The following is a 21,001-nucleotide window of genomic DNA, read 5'->3' as shown; positions in this document are numbered from 1 at the left end:
TGAAGCAGATATAGTTTTGAAATACAGTGGGAATATCAAACTAAAGAAACATGTAGAAGAAACCAACTCTGGTACATTGCAAAGAAATACTACCATTGGTTTTAATAGAAACTGAGATTAATTATATAAAATTATCTTGGATCAGATGGTCTTTGGGTAAATTGCATCATTAGCCCCAATTCTTCACACCCACCTCCCTATATCTACCCCTTTTACTATTTGACTTTGCATTTCTTCACACTGGGGAGGTCGGGGAGAAATCATTACTTGCTTTGGCCAACAGAAGAATAGAACGCAAATAATATTGCACCAGTTCCAGCCTAGAGTTTATGTTTTTTCATTCTTTTGTTTCTGCCATCTCAATGAGAAGTTCCTGCCTGGGCTTGCCTACTTCCCAAGCAAGGAAAAATACCATGTGGAACAGAGTCACCCAGCCAAGCTGCTCCAATCAGCCAGCCTATATCAACTGACCTCTTCAGCCAATCCACAGACGCATAAGTGAGTCTAGCCAAGATCAATGAAGCTGGCCAGCCAACCCCAATCTAGATCAGCTGACCCACAGATGCATGAAAAAAAAATAACACTTATTGCCCTAGTTGGTTTGGCTCAGTGGATAGAGTGTTGGCCTGCAGACTGAAAGGTCCCAGGTTCAATTCTGGTGAAGGCACTGGCCAGGTTGCAGGCTCAATTCCCAGTAAAGGGTGTTCAGGAGGCAGCAGGTCAATGATTATCTCTCATCATTGATGTTTCTATCTCTGTCTCCCTCTCCCTTCCTCTCTGAAATCAATAAAAATAGAGTTTAAAAAAAAATAATGCTTGTTGTTAGAGGCCATTGAGATTTTGTGCTTATTTGTTATTTAACAATAGTTAACCAGTATAATCTAATTAATAAAATGTATAAACTTTAAAAATATTAACTTAAATTCCACTTAGAAATATATTCCTTTGGAAAAGCTAAATTCTAACTCATCTTGAAATTAAAGTTGCCAAACAGAAACAAAACATTGGACTTTCAAACCAAGGCATGATGGAGTGATTAGATACATTTTTTACTATATAATTTAAAAGCAGGTGAGATGTGAGGACACACACAAAAAAAATGTGTAAGTGATTAGACACAGATGAGGCATAAATAGAAATCTAGATATAATGACAATCCATTGATTGTATGTGGAACTCTGAACAATTACCCCCAACCCCCAAACCAAATTAACAGATTTATAATATACCAATAGCCTGGTCCTATCCTACAGATTTTCAAAGGAAGACTGTTCACCTCACCAACATTCCACAGTACTCCAACTCTATATTATATAATCCCAGTGAATGTTCTAAAGGACATAGATATAGTGATAGGAACTGGACAGCTACTTTTAGCAATTTACATAAGTACCACCTTAATGCATGTGGTCACTAACTAAACAAAGATTTAATAAGAGAAAAGGAAGTCGACATCTATATTCCACTTTTTCTAACTATTTCTATAAACCTGTCATTAGCATTAATCAGTAAGAACTTCCGAGGTTAGTAAAATCTCATGAAAGGGCAGAGCTTCATTAATACTAATCTCTCTTTCTTTTCTTGTTCTTGTCCAGATTGAAATGGCAACAGTCCACAGGTCTCATGCTAACAAATAATGTAAAAATATTGATTTAAATTAAATCAAATTATTAGACCTTCATCTACCAACAAGGTGGCTTCAATTAATTACTGAGTGTCAAAAACTATTGAAAAGGTGGTATTTCCTTGCTTTGTTTTAAATTAATTATTGTAGATTCAGTGCTGTGTAGCTTATTAAGAAATTAAATCTTTATGAATATAAAATACATTTAGAAGAATAAAAGATGAGAAAGCTATTTTGCATGCTAAGTAGCTAAAAATTTTATATTTAAATTCATTAAAAGTAATCTGAAACATTCTAAACTCTGCATAATGTGACCATTCACTGAATCCTGTTAAGAGTCAAAATTACATATTGTGACCTCATTCATTAGACATGATAGGAAAGTATATGTAAAATTTAATATAAACCTTCAAAAAACCTCTTGGCCCTTAAAAATATGTCTTTGAATCATTCATTCAAAAATACTTACTGAGCACTGTATTAGTCAGGGTCTCAGCAGGAAACAGATGGCATACTCAAAGTAGGTTGGCCCAGCCACAGTGGCTCAGTGGGTGAGTGTCGACCTATGAACCAGATCATGGTTTGATTCCTGGTCAGGGCACATGCCCAGTTTGCAGGTTCAATCCCCAGTGGAAGATGTGCAGGAGGCAGCCAATCAGTGATTCTCTCTCATTACTGATGTTTCTATCTCTCTCTCCTTCTCCCTTCCTCTCTGAAATCAATAAAAAATATATTTTTTTTAAAAAAAATTAGGATGTTTTCAGTAGGGACTCATTACAAAAATGTAGGCAGGGTGAAGGGAAGCCACAAAGAGTGGGGCAGTAACACTGGACTCAAAGCAACAGATCTGAAGGTTTCCTAAATCCACAGGTACAAAGGGATTAGGTACAGTTACCAGAAGTCAAAGGAAGAGTCCAGTGATAGAGGTCTACATGAAGAGAAGCAGTGACTTTAGAGAACTCAGCTAGCTGGAGGCCACCAGAGGGTGGGAGCCAGCTGCTACAGCAATAAAAGTTCTCTTCCTCCCTCCCACTGGTGGTGGTGAACAAAAGGGACAAAAATTGCTGCCATCATGAATGTGACATTCCCGTCTAGTGAAGCAAACTAAGTGCTATGGAGAAAAATAAAACTAGGTAGAGTCACAGAGACAGCTAGGAGCAGAGGGAGGGATTGCAATTTAAATAGATCGTCAGGGAAGACCGGGTTGAAACAGTGGTATTGAAACAAAGGCATGAAGGGGGTGCAGGGGTTAAACACGCAAATATTTAAGGAAGAACATGCCAGGCAGAGAAGAAAGCACAAAAAGGGGGTGGGGGGATGCTTGGCTGTGTGAGGGACAACCAGAAGGCCAGTGTGAAAAGAACAGAATGAAGCAAGGGGGAGAGGAACTGGAGTGAGGGTCTAAGTGTAAAGGGGAGCCCTAGCCTGTTTGGCTCAGTGGATAGAGCGTTGGCCTGTGGACTGAAAGGTCCCAGGTTCAATTCCGGTCAAGGGCACATGCCCGGGTTGCAGGCTCCATCCCCAGTGGTGGGCCTTGAGGAGGCAGCCAATCAGTGATTCTCTCATCATTGATGTTTCTATCTCTCTCTCCCTCTCCCTTCCTCTCTGAAATCAATAAAAATATGTTTTTAAAAAACGCATAGCCGAACCTGTTTGGCTCAGTGGATAGAGCGTCGGCCTGCGGACTGAAGGGTCCCAGGTTCGGTTCTGGTCAGGGTCATCTACCTTGGTTGCGGGCACATCCCCGGTGGGGGGCGTGCAGGAGGCAGCTGATCGATCTCTCTCATCGATGTTTCTAACTCTCTATCCCTCTCCCTTCTTCTCTGTAAAAAATCAATAAAATATATTTTTTTTTTAAAAACGTATAAAGGGGAAATCGTTAGGTAGGCCCTTGTAGGACATATAAAGACCTCGATTTTTATTCTGAGAAACAGGAAGTGATTAAAGAGTTTTCAAGTTGAGGAAGGAGATAATCTGATTTCAACTATCAGCATTCCTGAAGCTGCTGGATCGAGAATAGACTGAAGGGGTAGGGTTGGAAGCAGAAAGACTTAGGAGGTTGCTGCAACAATCCAGGCAAGAGATTATGGTAGCTGAGATGAGGCGGGGTAGCAGTGGAAGTGATGAAAACGAAATGCATTCACTCATGACAAGTATAGTGGTTATGAGGAAAGCTTAGGCATCAAAATCTTTGCATTTATACCTACCGCTTAGCCTGTATGACTATTTCTCTTCTCTGTGCTTTATTTTCCCCATCTGTGAACCTAGCTCATTGGGTTTTTTCCAGGTTGAAATTACATAATGCATAGAAATGATTTAGTAAAATATCTGGGACATATAAGACCCCCAGTAAATACTATGATTGCTATCTGCACTTGAAAAGCATTCTGGGATGTTTTTTAAAACTCACTTCTCATTTATGGATGTAATTAAGGACTCCTTCTAAAATTTGCAATAGTATGTTAACTTAAGAAAAATTAACATTAATTTCTTAGTCTTACTGAATATCCAATCACTTACTCAGATCTTTCTATCCACTTTCAGTCTGTGTGTTCAAATCGGGATCTAAAAGGTTATTAGCCCTAGCCAATTTGGCTCAGATGACAGAACATCGGCCTGTGGACTGACAGGTCCTGGGTTCAATTCTGATCATGGGCATCTGCCCAGGTTGAGGGCTCGATTGCCAGTAGGGGGCATGCAGGAGGCAACCAATCAATTATTCTTTCTCATCATTGATGTTTCTATCTCTCTCTCCCTCTCTCTTCCTCTCTGAAATCAATAAAAATATATTTTATAAAGAAAATAAAAGGCTCATATATTACAATAGGTCAACAATAACTTGCAGTGTCCCTTCAGTCTCTTTTAATTTCTCTTTTTCACTTTCTCACTCTCCCTTCAATTTATTTATTGTAGAAACCAGATTGCTCATCATGTAGGGTTCCTCCCTATCTGCATTTTACTGGTCACAACCTCGTGTTGTCTTATGCCTCTATATTTCCATAAATTTATATTAATCTCTATATTTCCTATAGATCTAGAGGCCTGACCAGATTCAGGCTTGGTTGGGAGGGGGGGGTTCTCTTTTTTGTAATATTCAAGGAAAATAATTGGGCCTCATATGCCATATTACCAGAGAATCATTTTGCTTATTTTTTTATAATTTTTTTTATTGTCTAAAGTTTTACATATGTCTCCTTTTCCCCCAATTGACCCCCCCCCCCCCCCCCCGCAAGCCATTCCCACCCCGGGCAAGCCCCCACCACCCCAGTGTCTGTGTCCATTGGCTATGCTAATATATTTTGCTTATTTTTAATGTTTGTTCCACCTACAAATTTTCCAAGAGACTGTTGAAAGGACAAACCCTGACTGCCACAACCTTGCCTGTTGCTATGAGGAAGGACTGACCACCTGTTCTAAACTCTGAGCCATCTCTAACTTCAGTTTAACAGCTGGACACATTTATGCCAATCTCAAACTCTCAAAAGTCTTAGCATGGAAATTGGATCTCCATTACAGATACTCTCTTCCCATTGCATTGCATATTTTGTTCTACCAAAGGTCTTCAGTATAGATAGATCCTCTTAATCCATTAGAGAAGTTCTCATAAAAGGACTTGTCTTGGCCTTGAAACTGGCTCATAAGAGGCTCCATGATCCTAGCACTGTGACCTCCTCCAGCCTTTAATCTATTACAAAGGGGGCATACTAACCTTATAATAACATATCTAAGAGGAAACATTACATCCTTCTCAAAACAAAGAAAATTTCCTGGTAAATGATTTGATGTCTCCATCTATATAGTGAAATAGTGGGCAATTCTATTTGACAAGCCCAGCCTCAAACATACAGGTTGTAATATAAGTATAATCTTATAGGAGCACAAAATTTCATGGAAGGGGTCACAGTAAGTCTAGAAAATTTTTCAGTAAGGCTACAGGATATAATCCTTAAAGGAACATTGTGAGTTAGCCTCATTACTCTCATCCTAGAGGTGAGAAATCTAAGGCTCAGTAAGTTGCCAAGGATCATAAAAATCTCTTTCCATTACAACACATGGTATTTAATCAATATTCAAATTAGCAGTGTCAGACAATGGCATCAAAAAGAACCATATTTCAAAAATCTGCATAGGTCTGGCTACAGGCAATATTCAGTCTAAAACTGGTACAGCATTCTTTTAGAAGCAAGGAAAGAAAAAGAGAAAAAGGAAAATTCTGCATACTTCTCTACCCAGAGAGTTTCAGAACACCTTGGGGATAATCTTCTGTTACTGATGGAGATGCAAAGTGCTGGTGCTAGGCAAAGTACTGTTGTTTTTTTGGATCCAGAACCATAAGCTTGTTCCTTGCTAAGGTATTTACCTACCCTGCAAATGGACAAGAACTCTAGGTTCTTGAGGTCACCTGGTCTCCAATTATCTGCTTCTGGTGCAGATAAAATGTCAATTTATGAATAATTCCCGCATGATCATCATATTGTTACCTTCTTCTAACACTGTAGTGAACCAAACCTGAAACTTGGTCTCCTCTTTTAATTTCTATAAAGGCAAACTCCTCACAAAAAGCATTTGTGTGCAGAGCTGACTTTATTGAAGGTTTGGAGAGCAGGAGGGGAAAAGGAGGCATTTAACCATCACACTAATGCCCCACAAAAATGTTGAAACTGAATGAGACAAATCTTTCTGAAGTTCTTTTGCTGACTCTAACACAATATATTGTTCACCATCTACAGTCCAACATAGACTGTCACCATTTTCTTAATACTTCTCTTCTAGTTCTTTCCCTACTCCCTCTTGAAAAGTCCCTAAAATCCAACTATTTTTTCACTTCTTTTTAGTGTATTCAGTCCTCTCTGCTATTATTTCCAAAATTTGTGCCAAGCCTACCTTATGTGGAGTGAATCCCAAACTGATTATGTGTTAAACATAGCAAATGGCCTACCTATTCTCTTGACAACACAGAAGACCAGCAGAAACCTAAGGTTTCCTTTACCAGGATTTCCTCTTCTAAAAAATATCAAATTTTAAACAGTGACTTCACCTTGTTGCACAAGTATACAAGAGAGTCACTGGAAAGTAAACCAAATAAAATAAAACCAGGAACAGAGTACACTATAATGAGGAAATGATTCTTCAAAGGTTAGAATGGTGACCACAGAGAATATTCAAGGGTCTCCTTCACTGAGGCTGCTGTGAAGAAATTTTTATGCCCTTCCCCAATCTGACCTGCCGTTTGAGATGTGGACATTTTATTGGTCTTCAATACAGAAATAAGCTTTCAAGTTCTACTTATACCAGCAAATAGACCTATGACCCTGAACAAACACCACCTTAGAATCTTATGTAAAAGTAGAAATTACTTTCAGTTAGGTTACTGGGCTGGTCTGAGGATGGTTTGTGTTGTTGTTTTTTACCAGATTATTTGCATGGATAGAGTTCCTATTTCTCTGACCTTCCTTTCCTACATTAGCCAACCTGACCAGCTACCTCTCTTTGTTATCTTCATTTCCTATATATGCAAATATCTTCAGTCAAGGCTGGTAGCCTAGGGGGTCATTCAATCTTAGTAAAATGACATCACATATTTTTAAAGGGATTGACTGGGCTACAATCCCAGGTTATTATTTCACTCTCCATGGTCTATATATTATTCCCCTACTTCTAAGTCATTTGAGAAGCACCTCACTGTTTTGACTCCCCTTACCTCTCACACAACCAAATAAATAAGTTCAAAGAAGGAAATGTGAGCTTGCCTATTATACCACCATCCACTTCCTCTCCAAGGTGGAAATTCGCCTACATTTGTCTTGAAAAAAAACTGGAGGGTCCTCCCTCAGGCACTGAAAAGCGGCCTAAGAATAGTCTTCCCCCTAATATCAGAAAGTCCCTGAGTAATAGCAGGTATACATCATAAAGACCTCTAGAAGTTGGTCTCCAGAGGTTAAAAATGTAGTTTTAAGAAGTAGAGATAAAGGAACTAAGCTTAGGTTTTTTAATTCTCCTAGTGCTCTCCTAACTTTGCTCAAGATATTTCAAAATGGCAAAACTTTTAATGAACACTGTAGAAGTAGGAACATACCGACCAATGTACATTTCTGGGTGCTTTCTATATGCCAGTTCTTGTAGCAGGTGAGCAAGATTAAGTTAGGCCACGGTCATAGCTCAAGGAATTTATACATAACCAGGGTAGGAGACAGAAGAAATAAACCAACAGCCCTGGCTGGTTTGGCTCAGTAGATAGAGCATTGGCCTGCGGACCGAAGGGTCCCAGCTTCGATTCCGGTCAGGGGCATGTGCCTTGGTTGAGGGCACATTCCCAGTGGGGAGTGTGCAGGAGGCGGCTGATGGATGTTTCTCTCTCATCGATGTTTCTGACTCTCTGTCCCTCTCCCTTCCTCTCTGTAAAAAATCAATAAAATATATATTTTTTTAAAAAGAAATAAACCAACAATTAGAATGGAAATGAAAAGCACTTTTGAAAAGCAAGAATTGTGACTAGGCCTTCTGCCTATCCTAACCCCTTGGGAGGGGTTTGACTCTCCTCAGGAGCATCAGGGTATAAAAATACAATCAAGGGAGTGGTCTCCATTCTTTTCCCGTCCTTGGGCTTTCTCTGATCTAGCACAACATAGGCACTTGAAATGCTCAAAATGCTTCTCACCTTGGCTGGGTACGTAGCTAAGCACAGGTCCACAACTTTGGCTGAATACTGTTATCACCCAGGGAGCTTTTAAAACTCTCAAAGCCCAGTTCCAAATAAAATCAGAATTTCTGGAGGTGGAACCCAGCAGTAGCTATTTTAAAATCTCCAGGTCATTCCAATGTGCAATCACAACTGAAAACTCCTGAGCTTGTACATCACTATCATCCAAAGTTTATAACAGAGGTTCTTCATCTTTGGTATACATAGGCATCATCTAGAGACCTATTAGTCCCAAAAACCACATGCCTAGTCCCAACTCCTGATTCAATAGGAGTGGGAAGATTCCCCACTGTGTGTTTTTTAAAAATTCACCAGAGCAAGTATGTCAAACTCACGGCCTGTGGGCCGCATGCCTTGTTTATTTGGCCGGTGTTAGCCTTTGAGTTTGACATGCTTGCACCAGAGGATTCTACTAGATGTCCAAGTTTGAGTACCATGCCTTTGGAAGGAAAAGTGAGTTTTGACAAATACTCAAGGTCACCTAAAGGCAATGGGTAGAGATGAGAAAAAGAGCTCTCCGTATCTTTTATCCTGAGCCTTGAAACTGTCACTGCCAAGGAGAGACTATGCAGGAATGAAGAGCCAAGATACCACAAGACAAATGACTAAAAACACCTTTTCATTCAGAAAAATGATATGCTTACCTCTGTAGGCATGTGACTTGTTTCCTGGGAAACACATCAAGAGATGGAGCCACCAATTGGGCTCATATATATGCCTAATAGTTGATCATCAGCTTGACTTATCTACATCTGCTCATTCCCAAGTCCTACAATGAGGCTTCCAGGCAGTCTTATTCCCATTGAGGCTATATTACAAATCACCTGCTCCTGCATTACTGACTGTGACTATTGTTCCTTCCTTAATTAATTCCCTTGAGAAAAAAAAAGATCTTTCCAATCAAACAAATCTGGAATCCTCTGCAGAGGTAAGCAGATTAAAGAGAAGAAAAATAGGGTCGGCCAATTATTTGTTAAGGTATTGGGAAGCAGGGACTCTCGTGTACCTCTTTTTAAAAAAAGAACACAAATCAAGGATGCTTAAAAAAATCCTAAAAGTCATCTGCATTGTCTTCTCCACATGCAAAAGATTTTTACAATTTGTTTTCAAAAACTTTTAAGACAGAATCAATGAGCTTCATTGCAGCAGAGACGAGTTTTTTAGATTGTCAAAAAAAGAAAGGAGTCAGCATTCATTAGTATTAAATTGAGCATTTTCTCTTATCAAAGTCAGTATGCATTCTCTTGTCGTTAGAATACTGCACTTATTATCTTGTCTACTTTGCTGTTATTGACTAAATGGAAGTGCATGAGACCTAAAAATTGTGCGTTTCTTTTTAATAAAATGTGTTCTCAATTTCTCAGAGAAAATGAGTTGCGGTGTGTTGCATTGCTCTTGTTATTATTTATAATAATGATTAATAAAAATTAACTTTTGTATCTATTTTTCCAGTACCTTTAATCAAGCTGCTTTTTGAGTTCTTAGACAGTCTTATGCTCAGAGGTTTTACCTGTCTCATATTAGAACGATTAATGATTCTGTGATGCTTGCACACATTTTCTCAGAAGAAAGAGCTGTGACTTGCTGACTGCCCTCACAAGCACTTAATGTCTATGTCTATTTCACATCACTTCTATTTCTAAGGCCAGTAATTCACACTTCCACCATATGTACAGTGCAGTGTTTGGTAGAATGCTTAGTAGTCCTAAGTGTGCTCAGAACATGACATGTGGTACTTTGGTACAGTGTCAACTTAGTGAAGCTAGAATAATGCTTCCCAGAATTCTTTCTCTGTGTGACTCTAGATTAGCACTGGCCACAAAAGAAATTCACACAAGGTTTGTAAGGTAGAAATGTAGAAAACATTGTAAATGGCAATAGTTTTTAACAATGGCAGTAGTTGTTGCACTCTGAAGGTCAGTGTAGAATACCAGGCACTGTGGCAGCTCACACACATTGTCATTGACCTCTGACCCACCTGGTTGGTCCCTGGAAGGCATCCAGATCTACATACAGCTCCACCAGCTCCCACCAGCACTTCTTCTTCAGCTTCTACAGGTCTGGGCCAAATGCATAGTGAAGGGCACCAGGTTTTTTTGCAGGTCACCCTCGTTGTCAAGACTGGAGGTGGTGAGAGACAGACATGGGGTCTAATTCATCTTCATGGCTTCCCATTTGTCCTTACTGTCATTCACATTGTCTTCCTTCCTGTACATCTGGCTGAACTATAGACTTCCAACCAAATACCAGATGCAGAGACAATAGCCTGCACAGCCTGTCCCACCAGCTCTCACAATTATGTAAGTTCTAACCTAATAATAAATCCCTCATTCTATGTCAAAACATGACTGATACATGGTAGTTTTGTGACAAGACGTTAAAATTAAGCCATTTCAGAATCCATTGTACCTAAGTGTACCAACGATCAACCTTCAGAGAATAAATAACATGAGACATCTGACATACAGGACAGATGACAACAAAAGTGATTATGTCATTCCTCTACTTATAATCCTTTACAGCTCTTCCATTGCCCTCAAGATAAAGCCTAAACTTGTTTATATAGCATACAAGGACCTTCATGGTCACAAACTTCACTACCCTTGAACTCCTTCAATTCCTCAATTCTTTCTCCTCTTCTCTCTTTATCTACACTTCCTTCTCCCTGTCTCCTTCCATCCCCTCCCCTCCTCCTAGCTCTCTCCCTGCACTCTCTTGCTTCCTCCTTCTCAATCTTCTCATCTATAGCATCCTGCTCTCCTGCCACACACACACCCTTCTTTCACCTTACTAATCTCAGCTTATACCTTACTTCTTTTAGGAGACTCCATGAACTCTTGAGCTGTCATTTATGGTAGATGCTGTGGTGTGATGCCCAGATCTCCCTTCAAGAATAAAAGACTTAGTGCTGCAGTTTCTGGGAGAGCTGCTGGCAGAGTCCTCTGCCATCAGTTACTTTGGAGATTATGGAAAGCTAAAAACTGAAAAGAGCTATCTTGCCCAAAGTTGCACCCCCTTCCAAGGGTGACCAATATCGATGCAGATGTACAAAGGCTCAGCCTTCTTGCTCCAGTGCAGGGCAGCTCTGTTGGGTCCTTTTGCAACACTGTCCATAGGGTAGGCCAGGCCTCTATTAAGACTACATCACAGTTCAACCTCTCCATCTACTCAATCCAGTTTTTTCCTTCCCTTCCACAGGTGTTTATTCTAAGAACCTTCCCAAATATACTTCCTGCAATCTAATATCTGTCTCAGAGTCTGCTTGCCAGGGTACCCAATCTGCAACACCCTATCGCCACCACCCTTAGCACAGGGCCTAGAAGGGGGCACTGTTCAGTAAATATTGGTTGATTAAATATAAGACATAGAAGACACCTATGGTTAAGAAACACTAAACAAAGAGGAATATAAAACTATTCAGTTGCCTGAAATACTTTATGTGATCTCTAAAAGTCTGAAAACTTGTGATTCCAGAGTTACAGACTACCCACTACAAACCTTCTGGATGTTGCTATGGCCCGGCTGGTAGCTCCTACGGGGTGATTTAATTATATAAGAGACATACAGCCTGGTTGAAGAAACCAAATTCTGACCTGGTACCTTGCGTCTCTAAAAAATGACTGGCAAATTAACCAAAGACTCTATAAAAATTTATTCTTAAATGACAACTGGCAAACACATTCTAGGAAGAAAGATGTTGCTGAAGGAAGAACCAAAAAGAAAGCAAAAAAAAAAAGTATTTTTTATGGCCAGGAAGCAATAAGAAACTCAAGCTGTCTGGAATTCACAGTAGAAAGTGATGGAGGATGAGGTGGGGGCATAGGCAGAACTGAGTTATAGATGGAGAAGTTATTTTTTTTATTAGCATTAAAATATCTTAAACATTCATTTGAGTTCATAATGACATTTTTTTACAAATCACATTAGTTACTTTTTAATTTTCCAATGAATAATTTTCCATTAAAATCATTAAATTCATGTTTCCTGTATCACTCCCTCTAAATCTAATCTGCTCCCAAAGATTGAATTATCACATTAGGCTAAGATACTCTTACTTAATTGTCATTTAATGAAAGAAATTATGTCTACTAATAAACAAAAGATATGGAATATGATAGATGGGTGAAGGCAAAGTTCTTTTGTGATCCAAGAAATAAAAATAAAAATGAATTAGTCTGATTCCAAATATTATTTCCGTTGGAAGCAAAATGTTTGAAAAATAATTCTACATCCTTCTAAAATTGTAATGTACAGGGGCTTATATTGAAAATTTCCAGCATCTTGTTCACGTGATTGGATCCAATAAGATAAATGGCATTCATTAGATCTCTACCACAGCAGTAACTACAATCTAATATTATTTTGTGCTTTGGTTATTTATATTTCAACTAGAGGCCCGGTGCACGAAATTCATGCACTCGGGGGTGGGGGAGGTCCCTCAGCTCGGCCTGTGCCCTCTCACAGTCCAGGAGCCCTCGGACATCCTTAGCTGTGAGTCCGAGCTCATCACCAGCCATGAGCCCAGCTTCTGGCTGAGCGGCACTCCCCCTGTGGGAATGCACTGACCACCAGGGGGCAGCTCCTGTGTTGAGCGTCTGCCCTCTCATGGTCAGTGTGAGTCATAGAGACCGGTCGTTCCACCGTTCAATTTGCATGTTAGCTTTATATTATATAGGATCTGTCTCCCTACCTGCATAGAATATTAACTCTAGGAGGGCAGAAATGAAGTTTGTTGTTGTTTTCCCATTTTACTTGTATCACCTACTAGAGCACCCTTCTCATAACTAATAATTAATTGGAGGATAAGAATGAATGATTGATGAATAATTGTGAACTGAAGAAAGAGTCCTTTTGGAGGACTTTCACTTTATTGCTAGCAACTGTAGAGATACTGATGAAGCTAAGTTGGAACCCTTGAAACTTGGTTTTTAACTCTTGATCACTTTTATCAAGTGTACTAATGAAAAATTACGTCCATTTAAATCTCACATGCTATTTGTGCTTATAACAAAATTTCATCAGGATAGCGTGAAAGACTGGATGATACATTAAACCATTTTATGAGTTACGATTATTTGTTGGCAAGTGACTAAAACCCAGTGGCTAGCTTAAGCAAAGTAAAGTGGGCTACCAAAATGAAAATGAAACAAAACAAAAATCAAACAAACAAAAATTCCTATTGGGATTTTGATTGGAGTGCATTGAATTCATAGACCAGTTTGAGGAAAGCCAACATACTGACTATATTGAAACTCTTATCTACAAAAATGTGTTATCTCTATTTAGAGATCTTTATATTTCAATAATTTTTTTATATTTATTTTTCTTTGTAATGGTATTGCACATCTTTTGTTAGATTTACTTCTACTTTTGTTTTTACACATATATGCACACATACACACAAGTACGCATTAGCATTTAAGTAATATTATTTAAAAATTATATATCCTAGCCCAGCTGTTGTGGCTCAATGACTGAGCATCGGCTCATGAACCAGGTCATGGTTTGATTCCCAGTTAGGGCACATGCCCCGATTACGGTCTCCAATAGGGGGCGTGCAGGGGGCAGCCGATAGATGTTTCTATCCCTCTCCCTTCCTCTCTCTAAAATAAAAATATTTTTTTTAAATTATATATCCTAGTGATCATTTGCTGTTTACATGAAAATTAAATGAAACAATGTAGATGGATTCCGACTACACACTCATAACATACACAGCCAAGGTTCCAGCCAACAGCCAGCACCAACATCCAGACATGTGAGTGAAGAAGCGATCTATAGAAATGGATTCTCCCGCTCTCAGCCATTTTTTTCCCAGCAGAAGGCCCAGACATCACAAAGCAAAAAAATCCATCCCTACTATGCCCTTACTGAATTGCCAACCCAAAGAATTTGGGAGCATAATAAAGTGGTTATTATATTTCAAACCACTGTATTTGGAATGGTTGACTACACAGCAATAGTAAGTGAAACGGAGGTTTAACCAAATCTTTCTGTGAGCTCCACTAATTGGGGTGTAGAGCCTTACTTCTAAATCCCACTGCAAAGTGAATCAGGTCATAGCAAGATTACGGAGAACGCTGGGATTGAAATCCCAGCCAAGGTTCAGAGGACTCGTTTGTTCTCAGATTGATGCATAATTCAGAATCAGGGCTTCCCACTGGGGTTAGGTCTTCTTTGAGGGTCTATATGTTTCTAATCAAGGTCATAACACCGTTCCATCTACTCTGAAGTACAAGATCAAGGGAGCCCACAGAAAAGACAGCCATGCCCACTGCACCTCTGAAGAACTGACACAAACTTCGGACTGACTGAGCCTGCTTGTACTTTAGCTTTATTTTGTGTTTTCTGAAAATGTGCTTTTCTCAGCTGTTTTTGTAAATGTTTTTAGCCAGGACAACTTGAAAAAGAAATGCACAGGGGGCGGAGGGGAGAGGCTGTTCAAAACACCCGTTGTGCTGAATAATTAATTGCTCCCCCAAATACAATGTAGCTGATACAAGCTAAACTGAACTCAAACCCTCTATGGTCTTCCATGGTCTCATGTTGACTGCTCCTTTCTGGCCCCGAAAGCAGCATTTCTCCAACTTTCTTCTCTGACGGCAACAGGGAGAAAAGCATCCACAAGCCTCCCCGTTACATTTTCCTCTGTCAAATGAGACTACCCACCCACTCACCCCCCCCCTGACCCCCCCCCCCCCCCCATCCGCCAGGAAATTCAGAAGATTTTCTTTAGAGTGTTGTTTCTTACTTCCAACATGAGTCAGTCACTCAACTATAAAAGCCCAGATCCTCATAAAAAATGATTGTGCGCTAAAAAAGGCATGATTTGATTGTAAAAACCTGAAGTTGCTGAGAGGAGTATGGAAGGGAGCCAAACATATCCTTTGAGGGCAAATGTCTTTTTCATCATTTCTTGAAATTGCTTGTTTTCGCTTTGGAAGGAAGATGCAAGTGTTTCAGCTTCACAGTTTGAGGAACTTTACCCTGGAGGCAAAGATTCTAGCTGTCAGAATCCCAGGATAGTAGCACTAATCAAAAGACCTCTCCTTGGGCATCCCCGTGCCAGGGAAGAGCACCAGTGCCTTATGCAGCCTGCTAACAACCACATCTGCCTCCTTCTGGAATAAGAGGCCATCCTAGGTTTTCCAGAGGTCTGCTTATTTCTGAAAATCAAACCCGGGTCACTTCTTTTAATGGGAATGTTCCAGCAGCTTACAGCTTTGCTTTCAATGGCTTTCAACCTCACGGATGGATATTCTCCGGTGAGGTAATTATGACAGAAGGGACCATCGCACTGGGAAACTCAGACCCTATAAAGATGATTCCATGGGATAGCTAGTCTCTGGCGATCTCTGACCCTGTTGGCACACACTGCTCCTGCATTCTTATACCATCGTCCAGGGAATCTGTGCTGGATTCCAAGTGTGTTACCAAGTAGCATTTTGGTACATCTCAGCCCTCTTCATCCCTCAAGGAGTCTTGAACCACCATGTAAAAAATCTGCTTACCATTGTGGAGAGAAGGATGAGATGCTGAGGGGAGAGAAAAGTCACATATAGGAGCACTGAGGTGTAAATATTTACTGTTAATCAGCACCGTGGCTCATCAAATTATTGAACTTTCCTGAATCTCAATTTCTGAATTTGTACAAAATGAAGATAATATGTATTTCACACTGTTGTGAAAAATCAAATAAAATCATTATCTCTTGTTTTAGATGTATTGAGGACTTACTATGTGTCAGCCACTGAGGATACAATAAATAAATTATGAATGTTGCCTTATACAAGATCCCACATTCTAAAAGGGACATGTAAAATTCTTGCACTTAATTCTGGAGTATGCTTTGAAAAATAATAATAATAAGGCCTAGAGTTTTAAGGGGCGCTCAGGGGCTATAAAGACTATAAGTCATAACTCTTATCTTTATGAAGGTTTTTATCTAGTTTAAAATAAAGGACTAACACAAAAATAAATTAAGAATACTGACTATAGCCAAAACCAGTTTGGCTCAGTGGATAGAGCGTCAGCCTGCGGACTGAAGGGTCCCAGGTTCGATTCTGGTCAAGGGCACATGCCAGGGTTGTGGGCTCAGTTCAAGCAGGGGGCAGGCAGGAGGCAGCCGATCAATGATTCTCTCTCATCATTGATGTTTCAATCTCTCTCTCCCTCTCCCTTCCTCTCTGAAATCAATAAAAATATATTTTTTGAAAAAGAGAATACTGACTACATATTATGCTCTAAACTCTACAAATGCTGTCCAATAAATACGAAAACGAGAAAATGCAGTGTGGTGTTGTCTTCCAATACATTATGATGAGTCAAGCTTCAATAAGACTAGTAGGTTTTGCAGAGGCGGTAATAAGAGAAGTTGATATTCCTGGAAAGAAAACAACTTAAGCAAAGTAATGACGAGAGCAGTGTTGTTGATTGAACTTCCTGCCGTGGTGCAAATACTGTGTATCTGTGCTATCCAATGCCCCTGGCCACATGTGGCTATGATACATTGGACATGGGGCCAGTGTGACTGAGGAACTGACTCTTTAGATGTATTTAATTTTAACCAATTTAACTAGCCGCTTGTGGCTATCATATTATACTAGAGGCCTGATGCATGAGAATTGTGCATGGGTAGGGTCCCTAGGCCTGGCCAGTGATCAGGGCCGACTGGAGCCTTCCAGCTGCTGGCTGGGGCCTTCCTTCATTCCGAGCCACACCCTGGTGGTCAGCACATGACATAGCCAGTAATCAAACTCCCAGTCTCCCGGTCAAACTCCCGAGGGGATAATTTGCATGTTAGGCCTTTATATATATAGATGGCATATGCCCAAAGGACTTGGGAAAGACCAACCATGATTTTTTTTAATTACTTTGTGATGTCATCCAGCCTCACTGACATATTAAGATTAATTGCTTGTCACTACTTCACCCCAACTGTCCACTCCAAAGTGTAAAACAGACTGTCTGCCCTGGCTGGTGTGGCTCAGCTGGTTGAGCATCATCCCATGCAGAAAAGGTCACGGGTTCAATTCCTGGTCAGGACACATACCCAGGTTGCGGGTCCAATCACTGGTCAAGATGTGTGCAGGAGGCAACTGATAGATGTGTCTCTCTCACATCATTGTTTCTCTCTCTCCCTCTCCCTTCCTCTCTCTCTAAAATAAATAAAAACATATAAGAAAAAAAAAAAAAGACTGTCAATACAGAGTATGTCCCTACAACATAATTCCAGGACAACCTCATGAGCTGCCAAAGTTTTACTCTATTTGCACACCTGCACCTTGTGTTGATCTGAACCAATGGATTCTCCCTTCAAAGGATTGTTGTCTCCCATAAAACACAGAGAATAATTTTTTAATTCAGCAATTAAGAAAATGGCAGAGGTGCATGTACCAGAAAACTTTTCGTATGTATCAGTTTCCTTGTTTACAGGTAATAAAGAAAAGGGATAGGGGCAAAAACACTTGAAGCACAACTGGCTGGAACTAGAGACTAAACAAAAGATTTAAAGCTCAGAGTAACATTTAGACCACTAGCAAAGCAAAGTGGAAAAATGAGGCAATTATCCTGGTGGTCAAGACAGAATGAAACCTTTCACCTGGAAACAGCCAGATAATTCCAAACGAGAGGGTTTGTTTTTTTTTTGTTTGTTTGTTTTTTTGGATGGTGGTTTTCTGATGAGTTGAGCTGATAACTGCCAGGGTTTTATTTTCTCAATGTACCCTTCAGCATAGCTACAGATAAGACAAGTGCAGAAGGGCCAAGTAGGAGCTGGAGTCTGTCTGCCTGTGATGAATAGGATGGAACCCACCTCCCCTGAGGAACTAAATCAAGGCCAAATAGGAAAGCCAGAAAAGAATTGAGTACACATGAATCCAGAAGCCCTGAGGAACATAAGATGAGATTGTTGTTTGGTTGATGCTTCACACGCAGCTGTCAGCACAGGGTTTAAGAAGGCAGGGGCTGGGAGGTGGGAAGATGTAATTCCAGGAGCTAGAGCCACAGCTCCAATCCACATTACTGCTTATGCTTATGTGAGTAGGCACTTGCAGGCTGTTCTGTCATGACATGTTCTATTTCTCTCACAGTAGGCCTAAGAGAAAGTCTCATTAGAGTAAGGAAAACATGCAAATGGATGCCCTGAAATATCCCCCAAAGTGTACTCATTAGACTAGCTGGTGAGGGAGGGAGAAATAATCCAAAGAAAAAGAAATAAACTTCAGAATCAGTTTGGATGTGTTGGCTTGGATTCTAAATGCCTCTCTGCCCAGACCACGCAGATCCAGAAAATCGGAGTAAGTGCTCTCGTATATCATACGAGGGACAGCTCTCGAGTGATGAATTAGCCCCAGCACGGGACAGGCAGCTGAGAGACGGGCTTTGTCCTGCAGCAGGTTAAAAGGCTGATCTCGTAGAACAAGGCTCTGTAAGTGCACATTAGCCACAAAAGAAGCCCCCTTGCTGTTCAGCACATTGTGCCAGCCCAGTCATTTCCAGAAATAGACGTCTCAATCCCCTTTATATTTTCCAGAGCCAAACCTGAACTTTCAAGTGGCTCGACTCTGCTTTTATTTTTTACTCTTCTTTTCATAGATGATTGAATTTCCTGGTGTTGCTTTCAGATCAGATGTTATTTTGGGCACAACTCAAAGAAAGCCATCCAAATACATTGAGAAGCAGTGGGTGGCAGAAAAGTTCAGCTACGTTCCTGATTAAGCAAAGAGACACATCAGGGGGTGCAGGAGGCGGGGGTGTGGGGGGGGTTGCATTAAAGGCTCCAAGGTCATTGAAAAGTACAAGTATTTGACTACATAGGATGATACTGGCTGATGCTCAAAGTCTACTAGGTTTTAAGAGGGATCTGCAGAGTTCAAAATACCAGAGCTATTGTTCACATTTGCTAGCATGACAATGTATTTAATCATGTCATCTTAAAATTAAAAATTTTAACAATCAAAACTGTACAAAGTCACAGTGGGGAAATATCACTTGATACAATAAAAGAATTGTTGTGGTTAAAATCTGAGTTAATTCTCCCAATAATATGGTAGCTCTCTAGTCCTAGTTCAGAATCCTCCTTCAATACCTCCTCTCCCTCCCTCTTCCTGACCTCCTCCTTCCCATCCTCTCACCTGCCAAGAGATGTTGGTTGAGCCTGAGACCTTGAGCGAAAACCATTTGCCTAATTGTCTCATTTCCTTTTCATAATCACACTGTGAGGGAAAATTGGGGTTCAGGCTGATAAATAACTTGCCCAAGAATAAACTGATCATAATTGGATCTGATTACAAAATGTACACTCAAAAGCTTTCTGTTTAACCACAAGGAGAGCAGAGACTTTATTTCAAATTCACTTTTTGAAAATTTTGACATAATGGTCTGAGGAGGAAAGTGCTGGAACTTTCAGTGACTTACCCACTCAAAGATACCCAAGTCATTATTTTTCTCCTTATTGGTCCCAAGGTGTATTGGAGAAACAATATAATTTTAATTTACTTCTCAGGGACTAAATAACAAAACATATTGGCATCTTAAACCCGATAAAATAGGGTTAAAAACATTTTTTTGTCATTCTTTCCTTCTTTGGAAGTCTAATTCCTCAGTAACCACCCGGGACAGCACCCACACCTGCTTCAGCATCAATTCTCAGTTGGGCTCCTCCCCTTCAAGCTCCTAAGTTAAATCTTAGGCAAAGAAAATGTGTTCGTGCTTGGAAAAAAATAACAGTAGCAACAAGAGGGGAAAAAAACACACCAGTCCACCTACAAAATCAAATGAGATGAATGAGAACAAGCTTCATATACTGAGAGACCTCAGAGTTAAAAAAAAAAAAAAGATTATCACCTACTTTATACATCCCATTAAAAACATCCCAAGGTCTCCATGAAGATGTTTTAAAAAACAAATGGAAAAGTACTTAGGCCTAAAATATGTATCTCCTTTGTTCTCATGCCCTGTCTTAGGTTCCAGAAAATCTTGTAGAGATAAGAAACTTAAGCCCCACTCTTCTCTTTGACATTTCCTGGGGGGCAGGGGGCGGGGGGAGGGGGGTAGACTCGATATTAAAGAAGACAATTCTCTTGTTCTAAGCCATCCTTAAAAAGATGAAATAAGACATCAAATGCTATTACCAGAAAAATGGAGAGAACTTTTGGGATGATCTTTATCATTTTCCCTGATCTCTTATTTTTAAATGATTGCCTTACTTACATTTTTAAAGGTTATCTTTTTAAGAAAGGGAAGTTAAAGGCTTTGTGTAAAATATAAAAAGAAGTCTGATATGTTCCTATAATTTCAGAGATAGCTGGGAAAGAAGTTTTTAAGACTTTTTGGGGTCTACTAGTATATAGTTTTCAGGTTCCTTTGCCTTTAGAAATTCATAGCTCAGGCACTAATAGAATGTAGTAGAAATCCCCCTGGAGCAGAAGGCAGACTATCTCGATCCCAAACCCCAGTAAGTCCATCCAGCAGGGAGATGACCTTGGACAGATCATTTAACTTCTCCAGTTCTTGATTTGCTTATTAGAAAAAGGGAAAGATACACTCTAAAGACCTTACAGTCCTAATTGTGCTCAAAATCCAACGCAATATGCCATATTGAAACTGTAATGAATGCTGCTGCTGGAGGTAATTAGGTATCTTTTGTGATTGCAAGATGGTAAATGGATGCCTGT

Source organism: Myotis yumanensis, unplaced genomic scaffold (genome assembly GCF_028538775.1).
Source record: "Myotis yumanensis isolate MYYU_CA2020_CCGP unplaced genomic scaffold, mMyoYum1.0.hap1 SCAF_14, whole genome shotgun sequence".
In the NCBI taxonomy this organism is placed as follows: Eukaryota; Metazoa; Chordata; class Mammalia; order Chiroptera; family Vespertilionidae; genus Myotis; species Myotis yumanensis.
Note: the sequence above shows the minus strand (reverse complement) of the source record.